Here is a 13235-nt window from a genome sequence, read left to right on the forward strand (position 1 = left end):
AGTCACACACGACTCAGCGAATAACACACAAGCTCTGACCCTGGTGTTTTCTCCGAAAGTTCTGATTGCCGGACTCTCCTGCTCACGCTTCAAGGAAGCCAGACTATAAGGATAATCTCAAAGCTAGTGTGAGGTCCTGAAGGCACTGAAGCTGATCAGACAACCACGCTCAGACCACGACCATCAGGGCAAGGAGCGCAGGGGCCAAACACCGTGCCCGCCTGAAGGCTGGGTGGCACCTGCCTAGCTGCACACTTTGTAGCCGAGGTCCAGAACTCCCTGCCGCAGGCCTTCTCCCCGGGCTGGGTGATTCGCTCACGGGTCTGTCCTCTCGAGGTTCCGACACCTCCAGCTGCGGCTTGCTTCCCTGGGGGAGGAGAGTGCAGAGCTGGTAGGCGGGGGCCAAGCCCCCTGTGGTTCAGGATGGGACCCCTTTGGGAACAGAAGAGGCTTGGGACCAACTCTCTCTTCTGCTCCTTTCCACGCAGCACTGGTGGAGTCAGACTTCTAAAGTCAAACCTGCCTGGCCTTCCAGGACATTCTGAAAGACAGTTCAATCACAGGTCCAAGGTAGGAGGACTGTACAGACTTTATGAACAACCTTAATAAGAGATAACTTTTCAAAGACTAGATCTGTGGCCGGCCTCTCTCTAACCCTTGCTCAGGGGCCTGCGAATGTTTGGGACATACCCGCTGATGGCAGGGCCTCTTCACATGATGAGAGAACCTTCCTCCGTGAAGACTGGTGAAGAGTTACTCAATAAATATGAACGTCACCTTGGGACTTAACTTCCTAAGCGTATCTTCAGGGTAACAGAAATATAACAAATTTAAGAAATTTATCAATAACTCACATGTATTGCTAGAATTGCTAATTCTTCAAGCAGCAGAAATATGAATAAATAATTCATTTGTAGGACCTCCGTGGCGGTCCAGTGGTTAAGACTCTGTGCTTCCACTGCAGGGTCATGGTTTCTATCCCTGGTCAGGGAACTAGGATCCCTCATGTTGCCAAAACCAAAGAACAAAACAAAAATCCATTCATTCATTCATCGTCAAATGCTCACTACCCAACTGGTAATGGATTGTTATGAACTGAACTGTGTCCTTTGAAACTCAAATGTCAAAGTTCTAATTCCTAGGACCTCCGAATGTGACATGAGGACTTTAAAGAGGCATTGAGTTAAAATGAGGTCATTACAGTGGGCCCTAATCCAATATGACTGGTGTCCTTGTAAGAAGAGATTATAGGACATGGACACACCCAGAAGGAAGGCCAGGAGGACACAGGGAGAAAATGACCACCTACAAGCCAGGAAGGGAAGCCTCAGAAGGGGAGCCTTGATTTTGAATTTCTAACCTCCAGAGTGATGAAAAAATAAATTTCTGTTGTTTAAGCCACCCAGTATGTGGTACTTCGTAGCATCAGTCCAAGCAAACTAATACAGAGATACGCTCAGTTTGATGATTCATAACACAGTGGAAAAGAAATATATGCCAAAACTAATCATAAGACAAGGTGATTAAAAACAGCTCACTTACATCCAACTCTTAGAGCAAGACTGCAAAGCAGACTTGTTTGTAAACTGAAGGAAGGTTTTTCTTCTCAACATCCACTTTAAACCTAATTTCAGCTTCTAGAACTCCCCAGAAGGATTTCTCACTCTTGGAGCCGAAAACGTTCTTTTCCCAGGTGCCATGGTCATGTCCCCAGCAGTTCCAAGAATCCACCCATCAGATTATTTTCCCTCGAGGTTATTAAAACACAGTGAGTGTAGTTCCCTGTGCTATATAGTAGGCCCTTGTTAGTTATCTATTTTAAATATAGCAGTGTGTATATGTTGATCCCGTCCTCCTAATTTATATTCCCACTTCCCCTTTGGCCGCCATAATTTATTTTCTAAGTCTGGGAGTGTACTTCTGTTTGGTAAACAAGTTCATTTGTATCTATTTTCCGATTCCACATGCAAGCAATATATATGATATTTGTCCTCAATTTGACTTACTTTACTTATCACACTTTAGTATGATAATCTCTAGGCCCACCCGTGTTGCTACAAATGCCATTATTTCAGTCTTTTACATGGCTGAGTAATATTCTATTGTATGTTTATAGCACAACTTCTTTATCCATTCATCTGTTGATTAATATTTAAGCTGCTTCCATTATAAAAAGTGTTGCTATGAACACCATGGGGTGTGTATCTTTCTGAATTACCGTTTTCATCTTTTCTGGACATATGTCCAGGAATGGGATTGCTGGATCATATAGTAGGTTTGTTTTCAGATTTTTAAGGACTTGCCTAGAGCTCTTCACAGTGGCTGCACCAATTTACATTCCAGTCCACAGTGCAGGAGGGTTCCCTTCTCTCTATCCCCTCTCCAGCATTTATTTACAGGCTTTTTGAAGGCGACCATTCTGACTGGAATGAGTTTTAATTTGCATTTCTCTAATAATTAGGGATTATGCAAACTCTGCATTATAATTAATTAGAAAAAAATTTACAATGCAATAAAATAGGGAAACAAAAAAGAGCTATTCATTGTATGTAAAACTACTTAAGTGGCTTAGAAACATTCCTGAAAGACAAGTTAGTCAAAGTTTCTAGCAAATTAGGGCTCATGGAAGTAAGGTGAGGATAGAATCTTAAGAATCTGAAATGATTCTACACTCAGGTTATTCCCCACGCGCCTAATGCTTTTATTTCAATATAAGAAACTAGAAATCAGAGTTGATGCATTAGGGGAAGGAAAACAAGATTAATCCAATCAGTGGGTCCACAGGCAGGCAATAACTTGGACCCTACATCAGAATATTGGCAAGGTAGTGTCCATTCAGACAGTTTTGTGTTTCACTGAGCAAATATTTTTATGACTTCTTAATTTAACTGAAATTATCAAAATTATGTCTGACATTAGATTACTTGTACACTACATTTGTTTTCAAATATATAACATGGTTCTATTAGCCCTAAAATGTGGGGTGGGGGGGGGAAGACCTCTGACTTATTATTGAGGCAAAACTTAAACTTAAGCAGTGGTGCTGAGCACCATCCAATGGAGAGACTTAACCATCACTGAAATAAATGATGCTCCTTACTTCAAGTTATATTTGTAAGTTATTGAAAGAGTAATGTGGCCAAGAGAGATAAAACAAGGGAGTTTCTTGACAGAAGAGAGCTAGAGACAGAGGCAGCAAAATAGAGACAGAGAAGAGATGGAGAGAGACAGAGAGGGAAGCAGGTGAGGGGGGAGATTTTAATCAGATGGAAGGGAGGCCAGGGATAATATTAAAGGAAAAGATGAAAACGCTCAAGAGTCTCCCATACCCAGGCACTTCTGACTACCTGAATTATTTATCAGGTTCACTGCAGTTAGGCCCCCAAAGGGCTGTGAATTCTTAGTGGTGTCTTCTTTGTAACCTGTGATGATTCTGAAATTTCGCTAAGAGTCATGCCTTTGCTAAACAGCAGTACAGCGGAAGAGGCTCTAGGGCCACTGTGGTCTTCCCATTTTCTTTCCTAATCCCCCCATCCCACCCCTCTGGGCAAAAGCAGCAGGAAAGACTAATTTCTTCCCACTTTCTAAGCACTCTTTGAAGGCATTTCCCTAGGACTGCTCTGAACGGCAGCTATTTAGAGCAATTTAGTTTATCTGCATCCTTTTATTCCTGCTACCATTAGTCCAATTTCAAAAACAGTAAGAACAACACAAAAAAATCTTCTCAGTTTTAAAAACAATCTTTAGGCTTATTTGTGGTGCTTCTGATTTTTCTTCTTTTTCATTTTGGTGGAGCTTTCCACCTCTCACTCAATTTCTTCATCCACAGTAATTTGGGCAAACAAATGCTGCCTCCAGCAATCATTAATCCTGAAAGGAGGGCCTACTGTGAATAATAATGTTCAAAGACTTGGGCTTGGTCGTAAGAGGCCAAAAGAAGTCAAGATATGATCCGAGTCCCTAAACCATGTACATTATAGTTTCATAAACAAAATATACACATTAGAGGAGATTACGAAGCAGCAGATAAACATGTGAAATATAAACGAAATAAGGTATAAGTGAAGGAGGATCCAGATAAGTGGTAGGAAATAAATCATGACTTAACTCCTAAACATTCCACTGATATAGGCAAGCCACTTAGTTTCCCTGGGCATCCAATCAGACATCTTTATGGAATGGATGGATTCCCCATTATATCTAAGCTCCTTTCTTTCTGTCCATCCCACCCCCCGCCAAAAAAAAATCAACAAAACACTTCACAAAAATGTTTTCAAAAACTCATAAAACGAGGTAGGGTTAACTTAGGTGGGACCAGCTTTGACATTCTTGAGTTCATAAAAATACATTATAGAAAGCAACAGATGGGGGTTTTAACCAAAGCAGCACATTTTAACATTGTTAAAATGGTCCCATTAAGACACAATGAAAAGTCACCTTTTGCTATCCAGAAACCTATACAGTTTTAATCTCTGATCCTTCTCCCTTCTTCATTCAGGACTCAAATACCTGCCAAGATTTGACAAAAAAGAAAAAGAAGGAAAAGTAAAGAGGGAACCCTTTCATCTTCTATTAGAAGTTATCTGTCCTTATCTTGTCCTCAGCAGAAAGCATCACTCATCAACGAACAATAAGAAAGACAGGGGCATTTTTTAATATGCCGGTTTTAAGCTTATCAGTTATTCGGTCAATGCTGTTTTTTATAGAAAGAATTATGACACGCCTTTTTTTTTCTTCCTTCCTTAATAATCAAGGCCCAGATCCTCAGCTTTCCTATCCTCTATGGATACAAGCAGAGGGGTCTTCATCGGCTCTTGCCTGGAGCTCCCCTCACTGGAGCAACAGCAGTTACCAAGTGAGCCTGTATGAAGCACAGGGCTCGAGACTACAGCTTCAGGGAATTCAGAAACGAATGAGTCCAAGTCCTTGCCCGCATGTTCCTTAGGAGACCGGAAGACAAGGAAGAAGGATAAATGAATAATTGAAGGCAGAAGGTCATAAATGCCATAACTGGAGGTATCAACACAATTATATACAGGCAGAAAAAAAGGGAATATTTGATTGGGAATATCTGAAAGACTTGGAAAGTAAGTGGCATTTGAGATTAGCTCTAGTTCTAACTCCTTACTGAGCTGTAAAGAAGAAAACCAAAAAAAAAAAAAAAAAGAAGAAAACCACTTCACAACCCCCAAACTCCCTAAATAAACCTGAGCACAGAGATAATCATTAATATGGGGCTAAACAGATTTTTCTCTGCAGTGTATCTTAAATACAGTTATTAATTTGTTTTAAGCAGGAATGAAGAGTCCCCACACAGAATTCACATGCATCAAAGGATATGCTATAAACTCAGAATATTCAAGTAACTTGTTTCCTAATAAATAATTTGCCAGATATATTCAGCTAAAGGGCAAATAATGTGATGTGAAGCTAAAGTTCCTAAAGCAAAATTATGCCCACTCTTTCTATTTGACTCTCTATAATAATCAGAGGTTTTGTGAACTCGCAGTTTTCTGTACTGAACGTAGCACTCCATCCATTAAGCTACTCTGGCTTTGAGAACTCGAAGTTGGCTCTGAACAAACACTGGCAAAGACAAAGAGAGCACAGAAAACAATCAATCCTGATTTCTCCCATTTGTTCCCTGAGCTACAGGGTGCTGCAATGAAGGCGGAAATGCCAACTCCCTGCAGTGAGGAAGGTAGACAGAAAGAAGAGCCAAGAGTGGCCCAGGGATGATTCTTGAATGATAACAACAAATCTGAGCCCAGAGACTATTTCAAGGTTGTTTTAGCAAGATGGTTAACTTTGAGAAACCGGAACGAATGTATCATTATTTGAAAAGACAACGTTGTAGGATACAGCAAAGAAAATAAGGTAGTTATGTATGTATGTTCATGCAACAGACATATACATTTTTATATGCTTTTTGTAAAATGAGATCAAACTGTCAACATTCGTTGGATCATAGAGAAAGCAAGGGAGTTCCAGAAAAAAATCTGCTTCTGCTTTCTGGTCTACATTAAAACCTTTCAGTGTGTGATCACAACACACTGTGGAGAATTCTTAAAGAAATGGGAGTCCCAAACCACCTGACCTGCCTCCTGAGAAACCTGCATGCAGGTCAAGAAGAAACAGTTAGAACTGGACATGGAACATGGAAAGGAGTACATCAAGACAGTACATTGTCACAATGCTTTTTTAACTTACATGCACAGTATAATGGGAAATGCCGGGCTGGAACCAAGATTGCTGGGAGAGATGTCAATAACCTCAGATATGCAGATGACACCACTCTAAAGGCAGAAAGTGAAGAGGAATTAAGGAGTCTTTTGATGAGGGTGAAACAGGAGAGTGAAAAAGCTGGCTTAAAATTTTTAACACTCTAAAAAAGAAGTCATGGCATCAAGTCCCATGGCTAGTAGAGGGAAGAAAAAGCAGAAGCAGTGAGAGATTTTATGTTTTACTATGGATGGTGACTGCAGCCATGAAATTAAAAGATGCTTGCTCCTTGGAAGGAAAGCTATGACAAACCTAGACAGCATATTATAAAGCAGAGACATCACTTTGCCGACAAAGGTCCATATAGTCAAAGCTGTGGTTTTTCCAGTAGCCACGTACGGATGTGAGAGTTGGACCATAAAGAAGGTGGAGCGCCGAAGAACTGATGCTTTCGAATTATGGCATTGGAGAAGGCTCTTGTGGGTCTCTTGGACAGCAAGGAGATCAAACCAGTGAATCCTAAAGGAAATGAATCCTGAACATTCACTGGAAGGACTGATGCTGAAGCTGAAGCTCCAATACTTTGGCCACATGATGGGAAGAGCTGACCCATTGGGGGAAAACAAAACAAAACAACAACAACAAAAAAAAAAACTTGATTCTGGGAAATACTGTAGATAAAAGGAGAAGGGGGTGGTGGAGGAAGAGATGGTTAGATAGTATCACCAACTCAGTGGACATGAATTTGAGCACTCTCCGGGAGATAGTGAAGGGCATGGAAGCCTGGCATGCTGCAGTCCGTGGGGTCACAAGAGTTGAACACGATTTAGTGACTGAACAGAAAGATGAGTGTGTATATGTATTTATTCACAAAATATACTTATACCCTCAAAATCAACTTCCCTACCCTTTCCTGTAAATATTTCATGACAAATTTCAGATATGGCTTTTAAAAAAGTGTTTACTGCAGAAAGGGCCTTCCTCTATACAGACAAAGAGATCTTCTTTTTTGTGGACAAAGAGATTCTCTACCTGAACTTCCAGAGCAACCATCTGTATAGCCTGGTGATCAGAACACTCCACAGTAGACTCAAGGATACCACTCCCATATGTGAGTACTGGATGTCAGATATGGGGCAAGCCTTTTGCTAGCCATATTTCTTAGCCATTCACATCTCTGTGGCTTTTCCAACAATAATGATGGTTGTTTAAAAAAAGTAACATTTGCATGTAACTTAAAATTTACAAAAGACCCTCCCATATGTCTAATTTGATCTTCACAACAACTCTATAAGGCAAGTCTGTCATTGGTCCCATCTTGTAAATGCAGAAGTGAGGCTCAGGCAGTTTCAGAGATTTGCTTAAACTTATCTAGGTAGTAGTGGGGGCATCCATGGTGGCTCAGATGGTAAAGAATCCACTTGCAATACAGGAGACCTGGCTTCAGTCCCTGGGTTGGGAAGATCCCCTGAAGGAGAGCATGGTAACTCACTCCAGTATTCTTGCCTGGAGAATCCCCATGGACAGAGGAGCCTGGTGGACTATAGTCCAGGGGGTCACAAAGAGTTGGATATGACTGAGCGACTAAGCACATCTAGGTAGTGGGTAGCAAGGCTGGGGTTTAAGTCCAAGTGTTCTGCTTCCAGAGTTGTGCTCTTTGCTTTGGGGTGGGAAGAGCTTTAGAGCTTTTCTCCCCAGGCCATTAATCCACTGCAGCCTGCCATTCCGCAGCTGCTAGAGCAGCCTGCTGCCTTCCATTATCCGGAGACCTGCGGTCTCCCTGGAGAATTGGTGATGTGGGGCATGATTTTAGCCCTGGATGCCTGGCTGTGCTCCAGGACCTCTTTATTAGGCTCACACTGTGTCCTTCAAAGTTCAGTAGGGCTTGTGAGCTGACAAAATGGCTCTCCGATGGTCTCTGAGTCTACACAAGTTCCACGCAGTCCTGACGGATCTGGGCTGCTGGTTCCCTGCCAGCCCAGGGCCACACTCGGTCAGGGATTCTCTTCCGCATTTGTCTTCCCTCCAGGCTCATCGTGTCCTCTTTCCAGGACTTCTGTTCTGTCCCTGCAGCCTCACCGCCTTTCTGAGCATCATCCCCACCTGGCCATCGGCTGAACCTGCTCCTTTCTGACGTTAACCTGTGTCCTTCATCCCCATCACCCTGCTTACCATTGGACGTGGTTTCCAGTTGTTTCTTTGAGATCATGAATCTTTAAATGTATAAAATGAGGGGAATGTCTAGCTTTCTGATTGGATAAAAGGTCAAATTAGTCATTCAACAAACTGGATGAGGCCATGGATAGCATCTCGAACTAGGTCTTCGGTGATGACCAAGATGATCAGGTCTCCATGATTCCAAAAACTCGTTCCCAGCACTGGGAGTCTGTCAAACTTCCAGTCCACCTTTCTCCTTGCCTTCTTGTACGTTACATTATGTCTATTTCCTACCATCTGGATCTTTATAATTCAGTTCACACTATCCTTAAATACTTTTGAAACTTCTTTCTCAGAAGTCCACATTATGATTTCATAATATAGAACCCAAAAGTCTCTTTCAATCTTCCTTCACCCTGACTTTTCTGCAAGGAGCAATCCTGACCACCTTTCCTTTCCCTAAACTCTCCCCTTCTTCAGTTTCTCTGATATCCCATCAGTTTTCCTTTTACTTTGCTAAACCCATTTGCTTTTGTCCCAGTCTCTAAATGTGGACAGTCCTGACAGTCCTGTCCTCATTCACCTTCTATTCGGTGCCTGATTCAAAAATAAATACAATGTTACTGCTTTAATCCTACGAGTCTCGATCCCAAATCTCCAAAACAGTTCCAACACCCCATAGGAAATCCAGTCCCTACATTTCCATGTCCATAGACATCAACAGCCATACATCAAATCAGGATCTTCCTTTGACTTCTTCATTTGGACCATGGCATCGGCATTCTCTTAGCTACCCACAGTGAAGAGATCACCACTGCCTCCTGCTTCCTCCTAACTTACCAGGCAAATGAGTCACTGGTGAGTAACTTTAAATCTCCCTCTTCTGATACTGCTAACTCCATAAATAAGCTAAACTGAAGTTGCCTCATATCTTCTCCTCACCAGTTTCTCTTTTTTATTCACCCTCAACTAGTTACAGATGAATATCCTGAAAGTATCACTGTACTGCTCTACTCAAAACTTTATATCTACTGCCTGTGCAGATACTATAATTTAAACTTTTCCGTCACTGGATGCAGTTTTTATATTTGGGTCTTGGCTTGGAGGCCCAGATGCATCACTTCCTGGCTGTATGGCCTTGGGGAAGTTACTTAAACTTCCTGTGGTTGCCTCATCTGTAAAATGCTTATGCGTTTAACTCACTGATAAAAGAAAGCAAGGATGAATGATCAAACTGAATGTCTAAGGTCAAATTAAGAAGGAGAAATTCATTTTGTTGTGCATGGCACCGTTAGACTTACTTGATAATTTTTTAAATTTTTAATTAATACTTTAATTTTGTTGGTCCATTATGGTACAGAGGGAAACATATAAACTTTACAGTTAGAGAAACCAGTGCTCAACTAAATATTCTATTGAGTATCTGTATGACATTGTGAAAGTCATGAGTAATGGTTTTTTCCTAGTAAATAGGAATAACAATACTAACCCTACAGAATTACTTGCAGAATTAGGAATAGCATCACGTTATAACTATAGTAGCCACCAATTCGATGGTAGCTACTAAGGCTAGTTCAAGAATGGTATAAGGAGGGGAATTTAGAACATGGCCATCTATAACACTGGGAAGTATTTTTCATCTATAGATTCAAGAATCTTTCATGAAGTCAAAAGCTACTTGCATTTGTCATTTGAATTTAAAGCAAACAAACCCATGTCTGCATTTTATCCTAATGCATTGCTTTGTAAAATGTGATGTATATGACTAAATCTATTACTCAACAGTACTTTATAACGAGAGGCTGTCTAAACAGTCAAAAGATGTAAAGTCATGGATTCCAGAAACCTGGCTCTTTGTCATAGTTTTGTCACAAACTAGATGTGTGGCCTTGGGGAAAGTCATTTCATTTTCTAAGCTTGAGTATTAAAACCGCAAGGGGAAGGGGGTTTTTCTATTGCCTAAGGTCTCTTTCAGGTTGAAAACCACACAAGTCTCTTCGATGGAGTGCTACCCATTGGCAACTGGGAAATGGTTTTAAGATTTGAAGGACTTCTCTGAGCACCTGAATATCCCCAGAAGAAATCAGGGCTTAGGATGAATAGAGTGGACATAAAGCATTGAGGAGGATGACAAAGAAGACTTGATTTCTTAATTCTGTTTCTAGTAAGCATCATCTGTGTACTGCAACCAAAAATCACATGAAAAATCTAAGGAGGTTTAGAATTCCAGTAAAATATCTTTACTCGGTTGAGAAACCTGCTTAGCTCCAGGAGGAATATATACAGCCAGAGAGACTTGTGTGTCCGAACACTTTCCCTGTCATTAACGAGCTGTAGGCAAATATTCAGCAAATCATTTAGCTTCTCTAATCCAAAATTTCCTTACAACACGGTTGTAAAGATTAAATGAGGGCATTTATGCAAAGCTTTTACTTAGTAAATGGCCTGAATGGAATAAGTGCTCAATAAATGGCATTCATGATTTTCATCATTTGACTTAGACTGTGTCTATAAGAAGGAACCAAATTAACAGTTTTGAATGAAACAATTACACTGAAATAGTGACACGTGTAGAGAAGCCATTAAAGAGAGTCTAAAACTCAGGAGATCAAAGGTTTATTTTCCAACTGTAGACAATTATGCTTATGACTGTAAATAAGTCGTTTTGTTGCTGTAAAAACAAAATATGCCACCAGAGCATATTATCTCTAGAGTCCCACTCAGCGGTCACACTCTATCAGTATGTAATTTTAAGTCACACACTTTACCGTGTAATTCACCAGTGACGGAAGCATAGAGACACACAGTATCTCTGTGAACAGACCAGACTTCTCACAGGTTGTTTAAACCCCTAAGTATCCTTAAGTTGACTGCATCTTAGCATCTCTGGCATTCCGTTCTAACAATGAAAACAAACAGTGCAATTTAAGAAAAATATCACCCCCTAGGTTTTTAAAAAATAAATTGGGGGATAACTGCTACGCTGTGTTGTATTCATTTCTCCTATGGATCAGCCATAAGTGCCGGTATGTCCCCTCCCTCACGAGCCTCCCTCCCACCCCCTCACCCCCAGGCCGTCACAGAGCACCTTGAGAAAGAGTAATTCAAAGAGATGCCCACATTGAAGCACTGTTTACAAAAATCAGGACACAGGAGCAACCGAGATGTCCACTGACAGGAATGGCCAGAAGCTGGGGCACACGTGAGCACAACGGAATACTGCCCCATAGGCTTCCGTCATTCCCTTGGGGACGACAGTCGGCAAAATCTAACAGAACAGATGAAGAAAGCAAACCTACAGTGGGACCTCCAAGTCTCTTCCCATAAAGAGATCAAATGTCTCCAAAAGACTCACCTTGTTGGCCCACGCATCTCTCACTTCATAGGAGACCGTGTAGCGAGTACTACATACACACATGTAGGTCATGCCTAAATGCCTAATTTTCCTCTTCATTTCTCTTTCACACCCTGCCACATTTTCCCTCATTTTCCAACTCCTTAAATTACATTTTTCCTTATTATATTTTAATTGACTTTTCATATTATATCTTGCTGGAAAGGCAGATCTGAGTTCAAAAGCACCAAGCCCTGTATCTTTGGAGCAGAGCCTTATGCTGTGTTTAATTTGATCCAGACTTTGATAGCAAATTCTGGTTTTCCTCTTTCTGTGTTCTTCTTCTCCACACACTACAATATGATAAAGGCAGAGCTAATAATCATAAAGATGGAAGAAGTAGTTTCTGTCATTCAAACCCTCCGATTTCACCTTGAGTTTCACACTAGTGAAGCTCTATCATTTTAAAATGTTTGCCTGCTTTCTGAGAATCAAATCGTTAAAACCATATGCTATCTCCCAGCCTGGCATCCTCATTACCATTTAAAGTGGGCTTAAAATCAATTGAAAGTCAACACATCACATAACAAGGCCCAGCTAACATGTTCTGATCTGTGTAGCTGCACAGTAACTGCTTGCCTATGAAACATCTGAATTCTCCCAGGTATCGTGGTGAGAGGCAGAAAGAGCTTAAACAGTGAAAATGTTTAAAAGAGAAGCAAAAAAAAAAAAAAGAAAGAAAGAAAATCTCCCAAAAGATGACGGGTTCAGTTACTTTAGAAATTCTAAATCTGAAGTTCTTTTATCTTCTTGCACCTTGGACAAATCCGGAAAATTAATTCTCACATGAAAGTCCTTTTCCCCTTAAGAAAAGAAAAAGTTACTTCAAAAAAGAGCCCGCCTTGTGTTCCTATCTAATCTCTAGTTTGGTCCATGGCTCGACAAGGCATAAACATGACAAACAGCAAACAAATGTGAGGGAGCTTCTGAAAAAAGGGAAAACAAAAAACTACATGAAAAGTGCGTGTTGGACAGCTTTAATATTTGCAGTAATGTCTGACTCCTGTGAGGATTCTTGTGAAGATGAGGGCTGGTGGTTATTGAAGTGACCCCACCCAAATCCTAGAGGATAGATTCTGTGTCAGTCTGCAGATCTGGAAGAGAAGATAACCTGTGAAAACAAACCGCGGCGAAAGTTCAGAGGAGCGTGTTTCCTGGCCCCTGGGTGAGATGTGGCCTCCCTGCCCTCTTCAGGGAGAGGCTGTTTGTTTGTTGGATGTCAGTATTTTCAAAGGCCCTTCCTGAACAGTCAAAAATGAACTGTAATTTCCTGAGAGAGGCAGCCACAAGTCTGTCCGAAGATGAATGAAAAAAAACTCCCAGCTCCAACAGCAGAAATCTCAAAACCCTCCACATCCTTCCCAGGAGACCCGCAGAAGTTGACTCCAAGCGACAGACCAAGCAAGGAACATGCTCGCCTTTTGCCAGTCAACTGAGCCGTTCTAAGGCACCAGGAGAATAT

The 13235-nt window shown here is 41.3% G+C and overlaps 1 protein-coding gene across 6 annotated transcripts in view; it reads right to left on the reverse strand.

The window, feature by feature from the left end:
- The window catches only part of FLRT2 (fibronectin leucine rich transmembrane protein 2), a 106572-nt gene that overhangs the window by 23601 nt on the left and 69736 nt on the right, over positions 1-13235 (reverse strand). The window lies entirely within an intron of this gene.

Source organism: Dama dama, chromosome 12 (genome assembly GCF_033118175.1).
Source record: "Dama dama isolate Ldn47 chromosome 12, ASM3311817v1, whole genome shotgun sequence".
Lineage (NCBI taxonomy): Eukaryota > Metazoa > Chordata > Mammalia > Artiodactyla > Cervidae > Dama > Dama dama.